The sequence below is a fragment of the Mus caroli genome, unplaced genomic scaffold, assembly GCF_978045245.1.
Source record: "Mus caroli unplaced genomic scaffold, Mus_caroli_1 scaffold_13, whole genome shotgun sequence".
Taxonomy (NCBI): domain Eukaryota; kingdom Metazoa; phylum Chordata; class Mammalia; order Rodentia; family Muridae; genus Mus; species Mus caroli.
Genome location: NW_028227268.1, coordinates 93,041,627 through 93,065,719, shown reverse-complemented (window position 1 = coordinate 93,065,719; position 24,093 = coordinate 93,041,627). Strand labels below are relative to the sequence as shown.

Below are 24,093 nucleotides of genomic sequence, written 5' to 3'. Positions count from 1 at the left end.
CAGACTGAGTTCCTGTCCATCTTGGCCTGAGTGGGCACTCGGCAGCACCATTAACCTCTCAACTGCTCACCTCTAAAGAAGGCAGAATCCAGACGTTTAACAGGTTAAAATGACAAAATGGGAACCAGCCTACACTCGATTTGCGTTACGAGGGATAGGGCAAAAGCTTTGGCTTACATAACCCAGATCCTCAGATAAAGACTGGACATCAATTAAAACTGGTCTTAGATTTAAGAAATAAACTTCAATATAAGCTCTAAAATCTGTATGAGAAATACTTTAAAAGATGTTATTTATCTGACATTCAAATGTAACCAAGCATTCTGGGTTTTCTGTTCTGTTTCAGTTTTGATTTCCCTCAGTTTGCAGCTCCACACATCCATATGCTGGGAGGTGAAAGACTGAGGGGAGGAGGACAAACTCTTCTGTCCCCACCTACTCACCCACCCATCCATTCCATTATCTTAGGGTCTGCAGAAACTAATTAACTACTGCTACCTGATAAATGAGTGCCTAGGCTTCTGTATACCACTTATGCTAATTATATACCTAAGTGCCAAATACACAAGGCAACTGACAAACTGCATTTTTTTACTTTCCTGAATAAGGACTCATCAAAACCATTAAGTTGGAGTAAGTGTCATGAATGAAAGAAGTAACTGATTGGTAGATGTTATTATTCAACAAAATTAAAAACAAAATTTGTTTTGGAAAAATAGCAAAGACAGCAGGAACAAACAATACAGAACTCTGTTATGTGGCATGTCTTAAGTAGTAAGTTCTAAAGTAGCTAAAATCTGTTTTTCAGACTTAATCTTTAATCCCTTATTGATTCTTTGTGAGTTTCACATCATGCACCCCAGTCCCACTTATCTCCATGCCCCCTCTTATCTGTTCCTCACCTCCTCCCCAAATAAAATAACACACTAACAAATAAGCACAACAAAGCAAAAGCATAAAAGACATCTCATCATGGAAGCTGTAGTGCGTCCCACAGTATATCCTTCTGGCCGCACATCTTCATTTGCAAATGTTCATCACCATCACAGTGAGTTATTAGTCTGGTTCAAGATCTCTGGCTTCTGGGACACCATCAATCCTAGATCTTCATGTGGACTCCTGTTGTTTCCCTGTCATGGAGATCCTGTAGCTTTGGGTCAGCAGGATTGGCCCTTTTACATGTCCAAACCATTTGTAGATGATACAGATTTTGGAGTGGGTCATCTCAGAGCCCCAGATCTGAGCCTGCATAGTAGCAGAGATGGTTAGTGCATGGCTCTCCCTCATCCATACCTCCAGAGCAAGCTCTCCTGCATTTCTCTGACTAGGGCTCTCAACGCTGCTGCCATCAGCAGGAAGCAGGGGCAACTTTCCTGCTATCATGTCCTCGAGGATGGCTCACCCACACCCATGCCTCCAGAGTCAGCTCCACTGTGCTGCTCTGTCCATTGCTGTAGCCTGTGAGGGGCTGGTCCAGCTCTCCTGCTCTCATATCCTGGGGGTTGGCTCATCTGTGCCTTTGCTGTATTGCCCGGGCAAGTGTATAGGGAAGCTCTCCTGAATTGTATAGTCAACAGAGGAGCCAAGATTGCTTCTCTACTCTCATGCCCTCAGGGCCAACTCTCCCAACTACAGTAGGTGACAAGGGGTAAGTGATAGGGTATCACCCCCATACCCATGCCACCCTGTGGCTGGGCCAGGGCCAGCTCTTCTGACTGCTGCAGGTGGTGTAGGGTGAGGGGGGCTAAATTATAATAATAATAATTATCATAAATATTATAATAGGCCAAAGAACATCCTGAGGACTTTACATGTATTTTTGTACTTTTTCTGTTATTAGGCTCATTTTAAGATGTGGAAACACCAAGACACCAAGATCAGGCAACTTGTTGAAACTAGGATGTCCACACAACATAGTTTGTCTAAGACAGTCTTAGTTTACCTGTTCTGGTCCACTGTTCCCCATGTTAGTTATTCAGCTGGTTATGCGGTTACTACTAAAGGCCTTACCACAAAGCAGAGTGCCCAGTGTGGCTTCGGTAAGAATGCAGCTGCTGTGATACAGTCCTCTAATACTGTAATTCTCTAATATTTGCTGTCCACTGAGAAGGGTGGGTTAGACCCAAGGGGTACAGGGTCCACTCTTTCTTCACTAGCACATCCTATATGTTAATCTGATCCCAAGTGGTGGCAGCTCTCAAGAGTCCTACTTCTCAGGGCTGCCTTCTTATCTCCTTTGGGCAGAGGTGATTCCCCCATCAGTCTCCACTCAAACACAGAGCTGAAAGGTAATAAACACACCCATTATGTCAACATAAAACTTAACTAGCCACTTTCCTAATATGGAATGACCTTCATCTCCCTTCAGCCTGGCCTGGAAAGCCAGTCCAGAGTTATCTGTTACTGTCTGTAAGATAAAAGCATCATATGCTGCTTGTGCTTTAACTTCCAGATATAACGGGCTCTTCTCCCCCGCCCCAATGTGTGTGTGTGTGTACGCGCACGGGCATGTACGTTACATGTGTGTGTGTGTGTGTGCGTGTATTATACAGATACACGTGGGCTGCCATGTGAGTGCTGGGAATGAACTCAGCTTCCTCTGGAAGAGCAACCAGTGCTTTCGATTGCTGAGCCATTTGTCCATGCCATTCTCTTTTGCTTCTCTTGCCTTTGGTATTGTTTTGGCACAGTTAGTAATGCTTAACCATTGACACTGACTTAATGGCATGGAAGCAGAAGACATGAGCACACTTAGGAGGCTCACCCCATCTATTTAATTTTAAAATGTAACACAAGCGGCCCTAACAAGTCCAGGGACATGCCTATCAGAGCCAGCACTGTAGCAGTCATAGGACACTGACTTTTTTTTATTGGATATTTTCTTTATTTACATTTCAAATGTTAACCCCATTCCTGGTTTCCCCTCTGAAAATCTTGTCCCCTATCCCCTCCCCACTTCCCCTGCTCACCAACCCACCCACTCCCGCTTCCTGGCCCTGGCCTTCTCCTACACTGGGGCATAGAGCCTTCACAGGACCAAGGGCCTCCCCTCCCATTGATGAAGGTCACTAACTTGTAGCCCTTACACTGTGTTAGGCTATGAGACTTCAGCTGCCTTGAGCTTTTCTCCTTGATACAATGGCATGGGCAGATTAACATCTACAGAATGATGCCCACCCCTTGAATTTCCATTTCTATGTATTCCCTACAATTCTCTTTTGACCTTGACCTGCAGCTTGCACTGAGAAAATGCTAGTCTTCCACAGAACGTCCTAACAGTTAATATTCCAGCTGATCCATAGGACAGTCATGAAGAAACCTCATTCCAAGGTCTTTAAAGTGAGGAAATAACTCTCCCTCAACATGCCTACATTAGTCATGCTGATGATGCCAACGCCACAGGTGTTGAAGGTGCCAAGGCAGGAGACCTATGAGTCTGAGGATAGCCTGTATTACACATACGTCCCTGAAACAAAAAATCAAACAAGCTGGGCTGGAAAAGTGGCTCCATCAGCAAAGTGCTTGAAGCACAGGCATGAAGACCTGAGTTCAATCCCCAACACCTCTATAAAGAGTGCAGTGCAGCAGCCTGTGTGCCATTATTACTGTGCTAGAAGAACAGCATGAGGATCCCAGAAGCTGTTCCTTGCCAGTTAGCCTAGCCAATCAGTGAGCTACAGGTTCAATATGAGACCCTACCTAAAAAGTTAAAGTGGACAGTCTATTAAGAAAGACACCTAAGGTCGACTTCTGGTCTCCAAATGTGTACATACACAGACACACAGAGACAGACACACACACACACACGCACATGCACACAGCAGCAGACACAATTTTTTCACTGAACAAAATTCTGCACACCCCCCCCCCCCCGTGGAAAACATGATTCTGACCAGTTCTGTAGCAAAAAAAAAGAGTGTTCTCACGTGTTTCCTTCACATGTAAACTTTAGCCTAGGTCAGGTAAAACATGTTCTTTAATGCTGGATTTTGTGGAGTGTCACATTTTTCCTGCAATACTAAAATCCACAAAAAGGACAAGACTAGGAACTGTGGCTCTCAAGGTTTCCTCTGCTGCCTTTGAAGATGAATTATTCACACTTCCATGGAAAACGGAAGAAAAAAATTTGGAAGAAAGGTGAGTTAACTGGGAGAGCTAAAGATGTACTTGTGGTCAAGAAACAGCAATTGCCCACCCTCCGTATCTACTCTCAAGGGAAAAACAACAAAGCAAAAACACCTGAATTCTCAGTCTAGATTGTATATAACTTCTAGCGGATATTGAATTTATGGTTAGAAGGAAAGGGGGGAGGGGTGGCACAAGGTCAAAGGTCTACAGAGTTGGTGATTACTTGGTTTTGGTCAGGCAAATTTACAAACCAGGCAGAACTACTTATAAACATAATTTTATTATGTGAGGTTTATAGCCACATAGTGAAAACTCCCACTGAGATTTCTTATTTACACAAACATAAAATCCAAAACTTCTTGGTGGAGAAATAACTTCTTGACAATTTTAAGTTATATTCCCAGCTAATCAGCACCCTCATTTTAAAATTTCTAGAAAAGTTTTTACAAAGTCAGAGAGAACCAAAAAAAAAAAAAAAAATTGAAGCATTTTAAAAAAAAATGTGTTGGGCTATGTGTTAAATCCAATTCTCCTAGTATAATCATGGTCGTCATGATTTTGTCTACCTTTTTCCTGACAATGGTAAGTTTAGAACAGAAATACCATCAAATGGGGGGGAGCTATACAGACATAACCAATTATGATTAAGTTTTAATTAACATGGGGACTGGGGAATGGCTCAGTTGGTAAAGTACATGCCATGCATGCATGGGGACCTTGAATTTAGGTCCCTGACACCCACATAAGAGCTAGGCATGGACATTTGCATTTATAATTTCAGTGCTAGGGATCCTTGGGCTTGCTGACCAGCTGGCCTAGCTATATCAGTGAGCTCTGAAAAAAATAAGGAACAGTTTAGGAAGAAACCTAACATCAGCCTCTGGCCTCTACAAGCACATACACACATGTGCATATGTACCTGCACACACATGTGCATATGTACCTGCACACACATGTGCATATGTACCTGCACACACATGTGCATATGTACCTGCAACACATGAATAAGTACTGATGCATATTTGCCTTCCCATAATTTAATAACCCTGCTTAGAGTCTATTTTGTAATAGAACAAATTAGTCTCTTCAAACAGTCAACTGTTCCAACAGCAAAAAAAAAAAAAAAAAGTTTCTTCACAAGGCAAGTAATATTAAAATATATTTCCAATACTTGTGCTTTATGTGAGAAGAGACTATTGTATATATTTTATAAACTTAATGCCTAGGATAGACTATGGTAAAATAACTAATAATTCCAATGTCAGGTAAGTTTAGGAAACATTGTATGTGACTCTTCCTGTTACAATGCAACAGTCTCTGCAAAGTCCTTCATTCAAGAAACATTACATTTTATTCAGTCCACACTCACAATTATTATTTTCTAATGAAATAGCCTTTTTATATATGAGAATGTTAACATACTGAAAAGCTAGTGTTTCAAGGAACATAATGGAAAATGCACATCATATTATTGACACATCTTGTTAGCAGTTTCTAAAGCACACACATACCCAGTTTCTTTAGGTTTATTGCTGCCTGCTCTCCTTGAAGTAGGGCTGGGATCATGACTTGTTTAGACCAAGTAGTCTAACTTTGTACATCTGTTAGCAAGAGTTGCTGACTGAGAATACAGATAGCAGAAACCCTGCCATCCTCTGACAGACATGTGGCATGGGTAAGAACTGCACTAATGTGGCCTGTCTGTTTCCGACTCTGGTACTGTTTGCTGTTCCATGTCACCACCTTCATGGACATGAGTCTCAATGGACTGGGCATCCATAAAAAGGCATACTAGCAGGATGTGACAACAAAACCACATGTTTAGAGAGATATATGGAGGACAAGAAGATAGCAGAAGAGAACCCACTGTGGTTTAGAGAAGACATTGGCATGCTTAAGAGCGAATTTAGAGTGTTCAAGTTTCTTTGCATAGCTTTAGCGGCAGAGAAAAACATTAGGGCGGTGAGGGTAGTGATATCATTAATAAGCACTCATAATGTGCCAGACCCTGGGAAATGATGCATTCAGGCTGTCTTGATACTGTGATGGCCAGTAGATGAAGATCTGGCATCTCTCCCTTTCAAAGCTCTTCTACAGGTCCAAGATCATACTGAATTTCATAATTTGCCTAATACCAAAACAAATGGAAGTCGCATGACTGTGCCCGAATTCTTTCTGCTACACTAACAGTCTAAATTAGCAGAAAAACATAAAGTTTTAAAACCTTTTTGAGTTTCATTACTCTGAGACTCTCTGTACGACTGTAAAAGCCCACAGAATGAAAAGGAAATTAGCTGTCACCAAGTGGAAAGCCTTGAGCTTTGAAGGAGTATGAGCCTCTTACAGTCAACATTCTGTTTGCAAGAGATATGGGCACTTTAAAAGCTTATTTTTCAACCTGTAAAATTACATATTTGTTCTAAAATACTAGAACACAGAGAAAAATAGAGACAAACAAAAATCCCAAGCATTTCTCTCATCCCTTGGTTCCTTTGTATTTTCTACATAGTTGAGAACATAGTACTTAAACCATTGTATGTTCTGCTTTCCCCTTTGTTTCCCCTTTGTTTTAAAAAGGTTCTCATTTCTAAACAAGGTCTTAGTCTAAATACTTCTACTAACTTATTTGTCCAAACAACAATCCTATCTGGTCTGTATAAGTCTTACACCATCCTATAAGAAGGTAATTAATTTAGTTAAGATACTATTGCTGCAATGAAACACCATGACCAAAAGTGACTTGGGATGTTATGGCATATTTTGCCTACTCTTCCATATCCTTGTTTATTATTTAAGCAAGTCCAGGAAGGAACCAAAAGAAAGAAGCTGATGCAGAGGTCATGGAGGGGTGCTGCTTACTGCCTTGCTTCTCACGGTTTACTCACCTGCTTTCTTATAAAACACAGGATCACCTGCCCAGTGACAGCACAATCCACAATGGGCTGGACCCTCATCATGAATCACTGATTTAAAAAAAATGCCTTACATGCTTGCCTATGACGTGATCTTATGGAGCCAATTTCTTAATTGATGTTCCCTACTCTCAGATGAAATCTAGATTGTGTCAAGTTAAGATAAAACCTAGGCAGGATAGTAACTGAGGCAGAAAGGCTTAATGAAGATTGAGTACAGCTGGGAATCCAACATCAGGCAGCATGGCCCAGGATTAGCACTCTACAGTACTACACTATATAGCATCTGTGATAGTTTGTCCCCTAATTTACCAACATGCACAACTGAGCTATTAGCTAGTGTTAAAAAATGTTGTAATATACACCTCTCATAGACATCTGAGGCACTACTCTAAGTCGATTACCGTCCCAACGAGTTCCACTTATTTCTAGCTGGCTGATAACAGCTGAAGAAACATAAGAAACATCTGACTGGTTTGCATAACCAACTTAATGCTCTGCCTCCCCGTGGCATGACTTCCATGTGGCCCTCACCTGTCCACACCACTGCCAACTGCAGATTCAGTAGCTCCATTTGCTTTCACATTGCACAAAGGGCAAGGAACATTCCAAGTCTGTTCCCTGTGACCCCAACATAGACAAGCAAATTCCACAATTTTTTACCTCTAGAATATCTTATGCTACTACAGAGCAAGTAGACGAGAGGTATCTTGTAGGGTTGAAGGGAATGCATGATCAATCTCAGGGAGCCGCGGGCCTGAGGTGATCAGATAACAGTATATTCAGTGAATGGAAGTAAGAGATTACAGTTCCCATCACAACTCATTCGCCATCACCCAAGGACACTTTGGACACCATCCAAACTGGAAGGCAAGAATAAGACAAAACACAGCAGCAGAAGCGAGGTCATCAGTAAGCTCCATTCACTTTCTAACTGCAACAGTACCAGAGAAAATACATGTTCCAACTAAAAACAAAGGAGCAAAACATATGCAAGGCATATGAAGCTATTTGAGCTACTTGTCTCAAACACACAAAGACCAGCACCACCACACACACTCAGCCCCAAATATAGAAGCTGCTTCCATATTCCCATGTTGTAAAAAAAATATGCTTATCTATTCTAAAAGTATACCTAAATTCAACTTATTGACCAAAAGGAGTAATAATTAGGAACAATAAATTTCTGTACAAGTCAGTTACATAGGTGGGAATGCTTTTTAATAAGGAATATTTGGAATATACATAAGATACTGAAAATAACAAAAGCAACAAGATTTAGAGTACTTTAAAGGCACAGAGAAAGCAGCTATATGTAAGAGATTCCAACTCCCTATAAAATTATAATTAAAAATTGTAATTTACCTAGAATCAAGTTTCTATTACATGTTCAACTCTACACACACACATACACACACACACACACACCATCTTATATATTTCAAGGAACTTTAGGAGTTTGCTTTATCTGAAATCCCACAGAGCTCATTTATTGCTTCCACAAGAAGTCCCTGTTCTGATTCTCCCTACATTCACTAAATATTGCATTTTTAAAAAAAATATTTTCCATCTTTATTAGCATTTATTAATAGGTTTCATTTTTATAAGCATGTGTCAATAGGTTTCACTATGACATTTCATGCATGTACATAATGGACTGTGATCATTTTTTTCTACTGACATCATTTCCATCTTGAATTTATTAATACATGATTTCTTCAGTGAAGTCCAAGGCTCAACTTCACATTGAAGTTGAATAAAGATTATAACATACATCCTAAAATAACCAGAAGTTAATAGGTATTATATGTCACATTACTTTTTTTTGTTTGTAGAATATGATTTTAATATTTTCAACTGTTAATATTGAACAAACAGAATAAGATATATTTCTTTGTTGTGTTTCCCTTTTCATTTCTGATTTTATTAATTTGGATAATGTCTCTGTGTCCTCTGGTTAGTCTGGCTAAGGGTTTATCCATCTTGTTGATTTTCTCAAAGAACCAGCTCCTGGTTTGGTTGATTCTTTGGATAGTTTTTTGTTGTTGTTGTTTCTACTCGGTTGATTGCAGCCCTGAGTTTGATTATTTTCTGCTTGTCTACTCTTCTAGAGTGTATTTGCTTCTTTCTTTTCTAGAGCTTTCAGGTGTGCTGTCAATCTGCTAGTGTGAGCTCTCTCCAGTTTCATTTTGGAAGCACTCAGAGCTATGAGTTTTCCTCTTACTGCTTTCATTGTGTCCCATAAGTTTTGGTATGATGTGTCTTGATTTTCATTGAATTCTAAAGTCTTTAATTTCTTTAATTTTTCATTGACCAAGTTATCCTTGAGTAGAGAGTTGCTCAGCTTCCATGTGTATGTCTTCTTTCCCTTGTTTTTGTTGGAATTTAAGACCAGCCTTATTCCTTGGTGATCTGATAGGGTGCATGGGATTATTTCAATCTTCTTGTATTTGTTGAGGCCTGTTTTGTAAGCAATTATACGGTCAATTTTGGAGAAGGTACTGTGAGGTGCTCTATTCCTCAATAAAAAGACATAGACTAACAGACTGGATATGAGAAGTAGGCATACTCCCTTTGCTTTAGGATGAAATGTTCTATAAATATCTGTTAGATCCATTTGGTTCATAACTCCTGCTAGTTTCATTGTGTCTCTGTTTAGTTTCTGTTTCCATGATCTGTCTATGCTGAGAGTGGGGTTTTGAAGTCTCCCACTATTATTGTGTGGGGTGCAATTTGTGCTTTGAGCTTTAGTAAAGTTTCTTTTATGATGTGGGTGCCCTTGCATTTGGAGCATAGATGTTCAGAATTGGGAGTTCTTCTTGGTAGATTTTTTTCTTGCTGAGTATAAAGTGTCCTTCCTTATCTTTTTTTGATAACTTTTGGTTAAAAGTTGATTTAATTCGTTATTAGAGTGGCTACTCCAGCTTGTTTCTTGGGACCATTTGCTTGGAAAATTGTTTTCCAACCTTTTACTCTGAGGTAGTGTCTGTCTTTATCACTAAGGTGGGTTTTCTGTATGCAGCAAAATGTTGGGTCCTGTTTACATATCCAGTCTGTTAGTCTATGTCTTTTTATTGAGGAATAAAGTCCATTGATGTTAAGAGATATTAAGGGAAAGTGATTGTTACTTCCCATTATTTTTGTTGCTAGAGGTAGAATTATGTTTGTGTGACTATCTTCTTTTAGGTTTGTTCAAAGATTACTTTCTTGCTTTTTCTAGGTTGTAGTTTCCTTGAGTTGGAGTTTTCCATCTATTATCCCCTGTAGGGCTGGATTTGTGGAAAGATATTGTGTAAATCTGGTTCTGTCATGGAATATCTTGTTTTCTTTGTCTATGGCAATTGAGAGTTTTGCTGGGTATAATAGCCTGGGCTGGCATTTGTGTTCTCTTAGGGTCTATATGACATCTGCCCAGGATCTTCTAACTTTCATAGTCTCTGGTGAGAAGTCTGGTGTAATTCTGATAAGTCTGCCTTTATATGTTACTTGACCTTTTTCCCTTACTGCTTTTAATATTCTTTCTTTGTTTTGTGCTTTGGTGTTTTGATTATTATGTGATGGGAAAAATTTCTTTTCTGGTCCAGTCTATTTGGAGTTCTGTAGGTTTCTTGTATGTTCATGAGCATCTCTTTCTTCAGGTTAGGGAAGTTTTCTTCTACAATTTTGTTGAAGGTATTTACTGGTCCTTTAAATTGGGAATCTTTGCTCTCTTCTATTACCTATTATCCTGAGGTTTGGTCTTCTCATTGTGTCCTAGATTTCCTGGATGTTTTGGGTTAGGAGCTTTTTGCATTTTCTTTGACTGTTGTGTCAATGTTTTCTATGGCTTTTTCTGCACCTGAGATTCTCTCTTCTATCTCTTGTATTCTGTTGGTGATGCTTGCATCCGTGACTCCTGATCTCTTTCCTAGGTTTTCTAACTCCAGAGTTCTCTCCCTTTGTGATTTTTTTTATTGTTTCTATTTCCATTTTTTAGATCTTGGATGGTTTTGTTCATTTCCTTTGCCTTTTTGATTATGTTTTCCTGTAATTCCTTAAGGGATTTTTGTGTTTCCTCTTTAAGGGCTTCTAGCTATTTACCTGTATTCTTGCATATTTCTTTAAGGGAATTATTTATGTCCTTTTTAACGTTCTCTATCATCATCATGAGAAGTGATTTTAGATCTGAATCTTGCTTTTCTGGTGTGATGGTGTATCCAGGACTTGCTATGGTGGGAGAATTGGGTTCTGATGATGCCAAGTAACCTTAGTTTCTGTTGCTTACGTTCTTATGCTTGCTTCCTGCTATCTGATTATCTCTAGTGCTACCTGCCCTCGCTATATTTGACTGGAGCCTGTCCTTCCTGTGATCCTGGTTGTCTCAGAACTCCTCAAGAGTTCAGCTGTCTCTGTGATTCTATAATTCTGTGATCCTGTGATCCTGAGATCCTGGGTGTGTCAGAGCTCCTGGAAGTCAAGCTGCCTCTGGGACCCTGAGATTCTGGTGTGGCCAAGCTCCTGAGATCCTATGATCTTGGGCATGTCAGAGAGCCAGGGAGTGGAACTTCCTCTGGGTTTTGTGGGACTGGCTGCGGAGTTTGAGCCCAAGGTCTGCTCAGGACACCAACCCACACCAGAAGGAACACATGCCACTTGTTAGGGCAGAATTCCTGGGTGCCTGGGTCCTGCTGGTCCCAGTTACTTCCAGTGTTGGGACAAATGTTGTAAATACTGCATTTAAAAAAGCATTTTATCTGCAGACTCCCCAAACAACCTGCTATTTGGATTTTTCCTGAGGGCAGCTTCCATCTCTCTTTATAGATCCTTCCAGCTCTCACTATGGCATCAAAAGGCCCACACCTCTACAGGACCCATCGTAAAGAAAGCTCCCTAAGGTACCTTGTTTTTACTAGTTTGGCTTTAAAAACATGACTTTCTACTGGAAAGAACTGAAAAAACACAGTTGCAAAATTAATATAACATAGAACGTGTTTGCTTTCTTATATCCCAGGATCACTAGACACAGTGGACTGGACCCTTTCACATCAATCACTAACCCCCCAAAAATGCTTCATGGGCTGGCCTACATTAGTTGAAGTTCTCACTACTCAAACTATACTATCTTGGGTCAAGTTAACAAGAAACTAACCAGGATAATAGAATACTAGCCAGTACTACGTACTGCAAACAAATTATCAATGAATATGTCGTTAAAACTAAAAAAAAAAAAAGTAAGACTCTACAGGATGGTACCCAATGCCCTTTATTAAATATCTAAAGTGCTAGAACCCCAATTTTTATTTAAATCATAAATAAATCAGCATATTTGTAGTAAGTGGGTAAGTGTGGGAGCAGAACCACAAGTGAAATGTATGGGAAGGTACTACCAATGAGCCCAGGAAAACCATGCATCCCACCATTTGCATGGAAGCAGCTTAGTCCAAGAGACTGAACTTACACTGAACCCCAAAAGAATATCAGAATGATGTTCTGAGTGGGAAATGTGATGCCTTACTGCTTAAAAAAATCTTAGTGCTCACCAATGTTTAAAAGAGAAAAAATTAGAATCCTCACTTGCCTACTTATACTCTTAAAGACCACCTCAACAAAAAGCAAACCACTAAAATATAGAGGAAGGCAATCACCTCCACTTCCTGGTAGTTCATTTACACGAACAAGTTTGCTCAAGTCAGACGACAACTTTCAAGACCTACAGCTATTTTAAGGCAGGCCTAAGTTGCATTAGTGCCTGCCACACAGCTTGCGCCCAATCTTTTTGTCAGTGCTCCAACACATTCCAATGTCTTCTCTCCGGCCCTGCGGGAGTCACATCCCATCCATCGCTAAAGACACACTGGGTAACGCACTGCTACATTTCACCACACTGCCATTTATCCCTATCAACTCACTCTGAACAGAGCCTTGCTAGGAAAAAAACTCAGGCTACCCTCTGTGTGGATGCAGCTTAGTCCAAATATACAACTCATACTGCCCGCCCGACAAATACTAGAATATTGCTTGACGTTAGAAGAAATACTCTGTGTTTGCCCACAGAAACTGAAGACTCTCCAACTCTAAGGAAGGAGCAAACACGGAAAAGAAAGACCATATCAAAAGAAGGACACTGGACCTCTGCTGCTTAGTCCTAGGCAGGTGGACTCTGCCTGTCCTTGTAACAAACACTATTTACTGGGTGTAGTCTAGAAGATAATTCTAGTCTTTAACGTGCTCCATTACTACTACCAAGAAAGAAAAGTTGAACATAATAATACATCTTGTAAAAGTTGAGCACTGTTCCCTAATTGTTAATATTTGGGGGAAAAATAAAATCCTCCTCAAAAACAACGCCAAATGGCGAACTACATGTTGCAACATTCCATTCTGTGGAAAAAAAAATATATCTTCTGAGCACATTTGAGACTTTTGCTCAGCTGCCAAACATTCCAGCATGAGGCCAACTACTCATGTGTTACATTAAACGTCTAGTGAAAGTAGAAAATATTGAGGAACAATTCTGAAGCATGCTCCATTCAAGTCACAATTTCATGTAATCACATTTACTTTTGCAAGAGGCAGCCCAGCAATAATATATGCTACCATTAATATGAGCACACACACAAACACTAGTAATTCATAAGAAAAATACATACAAAATAATGACTAATATACATAAAGGACTTTCTTCAAAATAAGATGTAAATCGGCCTGATCTCTTGTTATGCTTCTCCCTTTCAAGGTCCAAGCAAGTTTTTTAGAACTCCTCTGAATGCTGATGTTCAAACTGTCAGGAACAAAATATAAGTGAGAAATTAGCTGATTGTCAAGGAAAGTCAAGAATTCCTTTAGCAATGGGTTTTGATCTTAAAACAAGCAAACAAACTGACCACAAAACCTTTAAAAACTTCTCTTCAGAAACAAACCTGAATGGTTAACCTCATACTGGTAGATTTCATGTTCTGGGATCTTTCCTTCCCAAATGACACATAAATGTCTTTGCTCTGGATTAAGGTCTTTTTTGTCAGCTCCACCCCAAAGATAAACTGGGAATCTGTGGACAGCTGACAGCATAGAGCTGTCAAGTGCTGTGAGACAGACCAGGCCCCTTTCTGAGATGCCACCTGACTGATACCTCTCTCTGGACACCACATGCTTCTCAAAATAGTGGCAGGTGCTCTCATGCATTCAGAACTCCAGCCAAGGTCACATTCCAGCTCCCTGCTCTCATCCAGCCTGGGCCACTGGGACCCTTTGGCAATGCTTGGGCTGGCTGCCACCTCAATGTCAAGACTTAACATTTGTAGCTGCCTAAAGGTCAGGCTGAGGTCTCTACCCAGTCCAGCAGGACAGACACAAAAGCCATCAAGGGTTTGTCTTAATGGGTTTCTGCCATTTGCTAAGAAGGCTCCAGTCAGGTTGGAAGCTTCTGAATCCTGCATCTGTGTGAAAGAAATCTACCCAGTGCTGTCCAATGCCACCGCCTGCCCAGTCCCCATAAAACTGGAGAGGAATTATCACTGCCATTTAAAACACTTCCTGTTTAAGTCAAGAAGAATAGCATTTGCCATTTTTTCTGGAGGCCCACCACCCCAAAGAAGACTAACAACAAACCCAAAGTGCCAAGAGAAATGGCTAGAAATGACTCTCTTTGGTTTTCTGCTAAAAGGTTTTTCTGCTTTCTTTCCCTGGAAATTAATTCCAGTTTGTCAGAAAGGGGCCAGCCACAAGACCAAGGCAACAAAGTCCCCTGCCTTCTTCCTTGATGTCCTAGAGATCACCAAGCTGGCCTACCTATCAAGTATATCTGTTGTTCTTTTCTTACTAAAACGAGATCTACAGTTATCTTCCCAAGTCAAGTAATTCAAAGACCCTAAGAAAACCAAGATCTAACTGACACTTTAACAGTTACAACTAAGTTCAATGCAGTAAAATGTATTACAATAAAATCCAGACTGTATAGCCACATCCATTCTGTTAGCAACACATTATGGGATAGTTGATTCAATGACTCTCAAATCTGAGGACAGAAAGTAAAATCAGATGTTGTCCAACCCATCTGGAGATACCTCTCAAGGGAACCAATCAACTCTGATGGGAATTCCTTTCAAAACAAAACAGAAAGCACACATTACTTAATGGGAACTTCATGTCTGGTAATTTTCCACTGGAGAGAAATATATCTATCATGAATACATTTTGGATTCTGTTTCGTTACCACCTTTCTTTAACTTTAAAAAAGCAGAGCACCAGTGTTCATGTACGGGATGCAATCAGAACTGCTGTGCTGCCAGGCTTTTGTAGAGATGGAAGACAGCATCATGTGATTACACAGACTGTCAAGCCCCTGTGACTTAGTTTAAGATCTGATGACTGGTCCTTACGATGATTGGTGAGATACTTGGGGGGGTGGAGTATTAAACACCAAAATGTTAATGCTCAGTGCCTACTTCTGGGTTGTGAGATACCTGATCATCTGCATTCTCTTGTGTTCATCTTCATTTTCCAAACTACGTAGAACATTCATCTACTATTTTGATAATAAAATTATTTTTAAAATACCTTTGAGCCAGGCATAGTGATTCAGGCCTCAAATCCCAGCCCTACAGTAAGTTCTAGGACAGCAAGCTACCCAACAAGGCTCTGTCTCCAAAACAAACAAAAACAAACAGAAACAAATAAAACCCATACATACATACATAAATATAAATACACACACACACACACACACACCCTAGGGGTCAACCTAGGTGTCGTCCTCAGGAGCCATCCACCTTTTCTAAAATTGTACTTTAAAATAGCTTTTCCTGCATGTATGTATGTCAGCCTGGTACCCTCAGAGGCCAGAAGAGAGAGCTGGGTCCCCTAGAATTAGAGTTATAGAAAGTTGTGAGCTGCCATTTGGGTGCTGGGAACTGAACCTGGGTTCTCTATATTTCACTGCTGAGGTATCTCTCTAGCCCACACTGTACTTTTTTAAACAAGATTTAATTGGCCTGGAGCTCACCAATTAGGACAGGTTACATAGCCAGGATGCACAAAGAATCCACCTGTCGCTGCATATCTCAACACTGAAATTACAAGCTTTTTTTTTAATTAGATATTTTCTTTATTTACATTTCAAATGCTATCCCGAAAGTTCCCCGTACCCCCTCCCCCCCACTCCCCGCCTGCTCCCCTACCCACCCACTCCCACTTCTTTGGCCCTGGCATTCCCCTGTACTGAGGTATATAAAGTTTGCAAGACCAAGTGGCCTCTCTTCCCAATGATGTCCAACTAGGCCATCTTCTGCTACATATGCAGCTAGAGTCACAAGCTCTGAGGATACTGGTTAGTTCATATTGTTGTTTACAAGCTTTTTTATATGAGTTTGGAGGGACGGCTAAACTTAGGACTTCAGGCTGGTAGCAAGCACTTTTCTAACTAAGGTATCTACCAGCTCTATATTATGTATTTCTGTTACAATGATTTATGCTAATTCATGCTTTTCTGAAAGCATATGTTCTTTACAAACAATTGGAGAGATGTCTAATATACCATCTACCTTAGCAGACATTATAAAAAATTGAGAGTACTTAAAAAGTGGCGAGGAAAAAGGAATATTTTAATACTATCAATAATCTACAGAAAAGCTTTCATACACTCCAGACTAAAAATACAATCCCAGGCCGAAATAAACTTGCTTTCATAAAGAATGTAGGTTTTCCTTTCCCTTTAGTCAAACAGAAATAAGAAGAAACATGTCTTACCTCAGGACTGTCTACCTGGCAAAGAACATTTCAGAAAAACATACAGCATCTTAATCTTCAGACCTAGTCTTCAAAACACACACACACTCACTCACACACACACACAGACACACTCACACACACACACACACTCACTCACACACACACACACACTCACACACACACACACACTCACTCACACACACACACACAGACACACTCACACACATACACACACTCACTCACACACACTCACTCATACACACACTCACACACACTCACAGCATGATAATCTGACTTCAGTTCCAGAGCCCACATGACAGAGGAGAGAATGGGCTCTTACAAAGTATTCTCTGATCTCCATGTGCACATACATGTGCTCTCAGACATGGACACACCACACACAACTTTTCTTTAATTTTAAACTTAAGTCATGCAATGCTACCAGCATATCTTCAAATTCCAGCAGAATATATTCAAGAACAATTTACCAAATCCAAGTAATAACGCAAAGCAATCTCAGAGTAGCTGTGAATGGAGAACACTGGTCCCATAAATGCTTCCCGGGTGCAAAGAACAGTTCAGGAAGCGATATAAATAGATACGTTTTCCCATACCATAACCTAAACTGATTGAAGGTTTGTTTCTAGCAAGTGCTCACTACAGCCTGCATTAACACACAAATCCCATCAGTCACAGAGTCTTCTATAAAAACAGATGTTAGAATGAGCAATTTAATAGCTCTCGAGGTAAAAACATTCTCTTTTTTTTGCCATGAAATATCAAAGAAATTTGTAACTCATATAGATTAAGCAATCCTAAAAGGAAAAGCTCGTGAGCTGAACATCTACTCTGTGCTCAGCACGCTGGGTTGGCGTTCCCTGATGGATGAGGAAGTATTATTTGGGTTCTCTGATGAAGAAAGTTAAGTATGGCTAGGTACACACAGCTAACAAATAAGAACATCAGGATCTAGGATCCGATCTGCCTGTTCCTTCCAGGGTAAGGATTTTGTTTCTGCAGCAACAAAATCATCCTAAAAAAAACTGGATTCTGACTTCATTAATATTACTAATTCATTAAAAAAAATAATTCTGGTCTACAGAGTGAGTTCCAGGACAGCCAGGACTATACAGAGAAACCCTGTCTCGAAAAACCAATAAATAAATAAATAAATATTTGATTTCCCTTCAAAAACAGGAATAAGCAGGCAATATTTGTAACACATCATCTACAAGGTAATAGTGGGCAAGCTACCTATAGGAGTCCTACAAATCCACAAAAAACATTTTAAAGAAAAGTGAGTCAAAGTCTGAAGCAGCATTTTAGAAGACAGAGTTCAAATGGTCAATAATAGAAACACTCCATCTTAGTAATCAGAAAATTACAAATAAAAAATTTTAAACAAATACTAAATGGATTCATATTTTAAATTTTTTTAAAATTTATATATGTGTGTACTGTGGCTGTCTTCAGACACACCAGAAGAGGGCATCAGATCATGGTTATGAGCTACCATGTGGTTGCTGGGAATTGAACTCAGGAGCTCTGGAAGAGCAGTCAGTGCTCTTACCACTGAGCCACCTCTCCAGCCCCCTAGGATTAAGATTTTTTAAAGTTAGGACGTGAACTTAGGTTTGAGAACAAACACGTTTCCCTTCCACCCGTCAAATCACTCTGGAAACAACTTGGCACCCTCTGCTGATGATGACATTATATTCTGTGATCCAACAGGACTTATTTTTTGAACAATGTGTGTATGTTGCCACATGGATACGAAGAAACAAGTCCCCATACCATTCACAGCTGCTCTTTGAGTAGCAGTAAGAAAACTAGAACCCATCTACATATCCGACTACAGAAGACTGAATGAATGAGCAGGGATTGTACAGAATACTACCCAGCACTAGAAATGAGCAAATTTATTTAATTTAGATGCTACTTTAAAATATAAGTCAGATAATATATAAAATATAATTTTGCTTATATAAAGTTAAAAATATACAAAAATCAAGATTTAAGAAAGCTAACCTACAAACAAGGCAATGAATGATAACTATACAACTGAGGATGGGACCAGAGGCAGAGCACAAGGTAGCATAAGGTTCATTCTGAACTAGGTTCATTGGCTTCTGATTCTTTTAACATGTACTTGAGAAATACTGCTTATAGTCACAACTCAATAATCAATACTAATTTGGGAGAAACAGCTCTAAGGGAGAAATGGAGCCAGGGTAGGACTAGATGCAGAAGCTGTAAAGGGTCTGTGTGCTTCAGGCTCCAGCTTCACTCTCGAAGCCCTCTGGTGATAATTTTTAAACTTCTGAAGTCTTCTAGGAAGAAATGTAAAACACTATTGATCTAGATAACCAAAAACAAATAGGACTCTCCAGGTTTCTTCATCTAGTGGCAGGAAACACACACATGTACATACACATAGCCAGAGATACTTCAGCTTTATGGTGAAGGAAGAATAAAGGAAACCATGAAATTTTAAATTCATTACCCCTCAAGTCTGTATGTGTGCAAGATAGGAGGGGCAGGCCAAGTGGACATGTGGAGGCCAGAGGACAATTTTGCTGGTCTCTTCTCATTTCCTTCCACCATTACACAGCTTGGGAAATAGAATTCAGGATATCCGGAAGCTTTTGATAGTTTGGAAAAGCAGGGCAGGGTTCCTTAACCGAACGCTCAAACACATCATGTATTTTATTAAATAAGAGACTGAGCAGGAAGTTCTGGAGTGGGCTCAAGAGGATACATTCCTAACAATCTACCGAGGGACTCTGCTACTTTCCAAAGACCATATCTGACTTTTAAAATATTTATTTTAATTCTATGTATTGTGTGTGTGCTCATAAAGTCATATTCCCTGAAACTGGAGTTAACAGGCAGTTGTGAGCTTCCTAGAATGGGTGCTGGAAACAAACTGAGGCTGTCTTTTGTTAGAGCTGTGTACACTCTTAACCACTGAGCCATGACTCCAGCCCCTGAAATGATATGTTAAAATAGAAAATATGTGTCTGTCCGCTTGGAATAAGTTTTAGTCATTAATTTCAAAAAAATGTTATTGCTACACTATATAAGCTTGAACATGGATGGCATAACTACTACCAGGACAATCAGAGTATTAAACTTGGTCTTTTTGAAGAAAAGGTGCTTAGATAAAACATACAGACTGAAGCTTCCAAGGAGAATCCTCAGAGCCACAGTAGTAGCATTTTTAACGGAGACGCTGGCTCTTTCCTCATGGAAAAGTGGTTTGCATTCCCAATAACCTGCAGGAGAACCCAGGGCTACATAAGGAAATCCACAGAACATAAGAAAAGGCTCATTAAAAGGAAGCTGTTGTCCGGCCATAATTAAAGCAATATTACTACTGAGCACTAAGGTTAATAAGTTAAAAGTCCACAAGAACGTGGACTATAAGACTGTCACGAAAAATATGCTCTTTAGTTAGGGTGACAGGAAGGTCACTTAAGCCCGAGTCTGCGATCAGTGGTTCCTGTCTCAAAAACAACTAAGTGAAAATGAGGATCTTAGGATGAAAAGCTTTCAATTATTTTAACAACAGAACACTCAACAGCAATTGCCCCTCATGTTTAACCTTGTAGTAAAATCCTTCTGTCTCAAAATAGTACCTCCACGTGGACCATTACACTTTCATACATGAAGACAAAAAAAAAAATCAAATTTTCTATATAAATTGCAGGTCTCTGCTAAGGATGCTCCAGTTCCTACATCATTGACAGACCTCTCCCCGGGCTCTTCACCAACGTAAGATGACCCGGGGACACTACTTTTGCTGCCCAGAACTTTCCATTATAGCAGATTAAAGTTTTGGGCACTGTGGAGATACCAGGTGCTTAACCCAACAGAGTTCTTCAGCTGGTATGTAAGTTAGAACAGCTAAACCTCCTGTGACATCAGCACAGGGTATTTTTTTACAACATAGTAAATCTAAAATGTCTGCATAATCCATGCATGAAACACTAAAAAAAAAAATCTTTATGAAGATGGCCAACACAGCTGTGAAGTTCAAATCCACAAAGTCCCATCTTTGAACAGCCCAAATAATGTACACACACACCACATACCACACACACCTCACATATATACAACACACAAAACCACACACAACATACACACATACCACACACTACAGATACACTACAGGCACACACACATAACACATACTACAGACATATCACACACACACACCACACACTACAGACACACCACAGGCACATCCATTATAGATACATCAGACACACATACACCACACACACACACACACACACACACATACTATACACATACACTACACCACACACACACCACACACACATAGCAGATACCACACACTACAGACATAAACCACATACATACACCACATACCACATACACATCATATACCACACACATACATACCACACACACATACCAGACACCACATACTACAGACACACCAGACATGCATCACACATACAAACATACTACACACATACACTATACCACACATACCACATAAACATACCAGATACCAAACACTATAGACATACCACAGGCACACACAAACACCCCACACACACATATACCACATACACATACCAGACATATTCCACTTAATAACCATTCCCCTCACACTCCATACACCACAGATACACTGTACATAGACCACACATACTCACTACATAACACTCCACACACATCACAGACATTCCACACATATACAGACACTACACACCCCACAGTTACAGGCTGTTCTACTCTGTACTAACAGATTCATCAGATATTACAAACAAAAAAACAAAAGCAGGCTCACCCCTGGCTTTGGAGAGCTGACCTTTCCTTCCAGTTAGTATACTGAAGTCTCTCACATGTACATTTTAAGAAAGCTTGAATTGACATTTAAAATCTATCCCAAATGCCACTTCATACCTCATAAATAAAGTACAGAACTGGCAGCTTAACGGGGCATTTTCCTGTGTAGACACTTAAATGATCTTAAGAACCATCTCAACAGTAGAGGCCTCAACCCTCCTCCCCAGCCACATCTATACAAATATATACACAAAAATACATATAAACAGCCATAAACGAAGCCAGTAACCCCATTAGTCATGTCTGGAGGCTTCACCTGACCACCTGAACCTATAAGTCTGATTCTGGAGAAAACCAATTCACTATCAATCATGACACTTATCAAAAAAATGCTTAATAGAGAATCCAAATAAATAACTGTGCTTGCTTGCAGAAAAATCATATCAAAAACCAGGTTAAAAGAGTCTCATACAAATTTCTTTTAAAACAACCAGCTGAATCCAACATTTAGTAAATGTTTTCAGGAGCATATGATCTAAAATGAAGAATCATTTCACTTCAAAGATGGTTTCCTAAAGGAAAAATCCATTTTCTCAGAAATAATGAAAGGAAGAGAACTAACTACAACATCATGACTATGACAATCTAATTAATAAGCACTAACTTTCCACAAATAATGGAATCAATGTCCACCTGGTTTGTGCCTATGGTTTATGGGCGATGCACAGAAAATCGGCAACTCCACACCAAATGCACCACACAGCCTGGGGTGTTCTTCTGCAGCCCCTCCCTCCCATGCTGTCCCTCCTTAGCATCAGACTCCCTTCTGCATCAGCAGGCCAGCAGCTTTTGCCTGCATCACTGCTGCAGGGTGCGCCTAGGTGCCCACACCCACCAGGAGGGGCCGGAGAGGTCACCCCCAAAGCGAAGGCTGCCCCAAAGGCTGCCCCTCGCATACCTAGGTGACCTGCTCCTCCCGACTCTACAACACTCTGACACTACGTCTCTCCATAGCAGCACCGCAAGGTATTAGCAGCTCTGGGCGCCAACAAAGCGCTGTCCTGGGCCTGGGTGGGGCCGGGCGGGGGCCGCAGGCGCCGAGTAGCTGTGCCAAGCCCCGTCGGCGAGAAGCCCGGAGACTGCGATACTGCTGCATTGTGCTGCATCACGGCGAGGGCACCGTAAGCCATCCATCTTGCCAACAACACACATCCCCGCCCCAAAAGCCCGCATCGAATCCATCTTCTGCTGAAGCACTCCCACACATCCCTTTCCTCACTAAGTGCCCCGGCTTGACTGCAAAAATAAAGGGCAATGCTTTCCGTACAGCCTCCCCTCATTAGATGGTACCACCTGGCACCTCTCCTGTCACCAAAACAAAGGGAAGGCTCCCTCGGAGAGGCTACGGTGATCCGGTGACCAGAGGGCACCTAGCCCACCTTCCCTAGGCAGGGCCCGAGGGTCCTTGCGCCCGCACGAACCTGTTGAAGACCCGGTGGCAGGACGTTAGGGCGGGCGCCGCACCCCAGGGCGGCTCCCCCAGCCCTGCGCGGGCGCGGAACTGGGCGAGGCGGGGGCGGCGGGGCTGCTGCAGAGCAGCACGGACCACGCCTGCCCGCAGCCCCACACCGTTACTCGCAGAGCCTGGACGAGGCCCCGGGAGACCCCCGACTCGGCACGCACCCCCTTGACAGGACCGAGTGCGTCCGGGGGGGCAAGCGACCTCACTGCGAAGCCCGCCGCGTCCGGAGGGCCGGCTCCCCGCCCCCACGGCCTCCGGGGTGCAGGGCAGCAGCAGCGTCATGCGCCCCGGCCCGCGCCCCTCCTCCGCTCTCCCGCAGGCAGCCCCGGGTGAGTTGGCATCCTCCTGCCTCGGCCCTTGACCTACCTTCGGAGGTGGGGTGGGGGGTGGGGGCCGGGGTCCCGTCCTCCTCCCGCTCCTCGGCGGCCGGGCCGGTAGGCCGGGGAGGCGACTTCGCAGGGCTGTCGGCGGCTGGGGCCGGGGCTCACAGGACGGGACCAGTGGGCGCTGCTGCGCTGGGCTGCGCGCTCGCTCCGGGCGGAGAGGCGGCCGGGGGAGGGACTGGAGGAATCTGCAGCCTGGACGGCGACAGCTGCACAGATTCCGGGGGCTGGGCGGGCGCGGGGCGGGGAGGAGGGAGGAGAAAACGCGCGGGCGGGGGCGGGGGCGCGGGGAGGGGCGGGGCGGGGAGAGGGGCGCGGGCGCGGGGAGGCTCGGCCGCGGGAGCGCGCACACGCCTCCCGCAGCACTCAAGCCTCCGCGGCTTCTCCCTGTCGCGCGCCCTCCGCCCTGCGCGCAGCCCTACAGCCCGGCAGCCGCCCACCCAGAGACGGTTCGGATGCGGCGGAGAACAGCGAGCGCGTGCACGCTCTCCGGAGCTCTGGCGCTTCCTCAGCCCCGGGCCGCGCACCCTGCGCCAGGGTCTGGCCTGGGCGGGGTGGGTACCGCTGCAACCGCTGCTGCGAGAGCAAAAGGACAATGGGGGCTTTTGTCCTTGCATGCAGT

General features: G+C 42.1%; 1 protein-coding gene across 3 annotated transcripts in view; it reads right to left on the bottom strand.

Moving 5' to 3' along the window:
• Sptbn1 (spectrin beta, non-erythrocytic 1) overlaps positions 1–23,641 on the bottom strand; it is a 167,281-nt gene extending 143,640 nt beyond the window's left edge. The window contains exon 1 of one of the 3 annotated variants that reach the window (XM_021176094.2): positions 23,455–23,641. The gene's annotated coding sequence lies outside the window, so the exon portion shown is untranslated. Of the gene's footprint in view, positions 1–13,939; positions 14,014–23,047; positions 23,071–23,454 lie in introns of those variants that run through there. The other 2 variants (XM_029483162.2, XM_029483161.2) reach the window with 2 other exon arrangements.
• Positions 23,642–24,093: the final 452 nt, after the last annotated feature.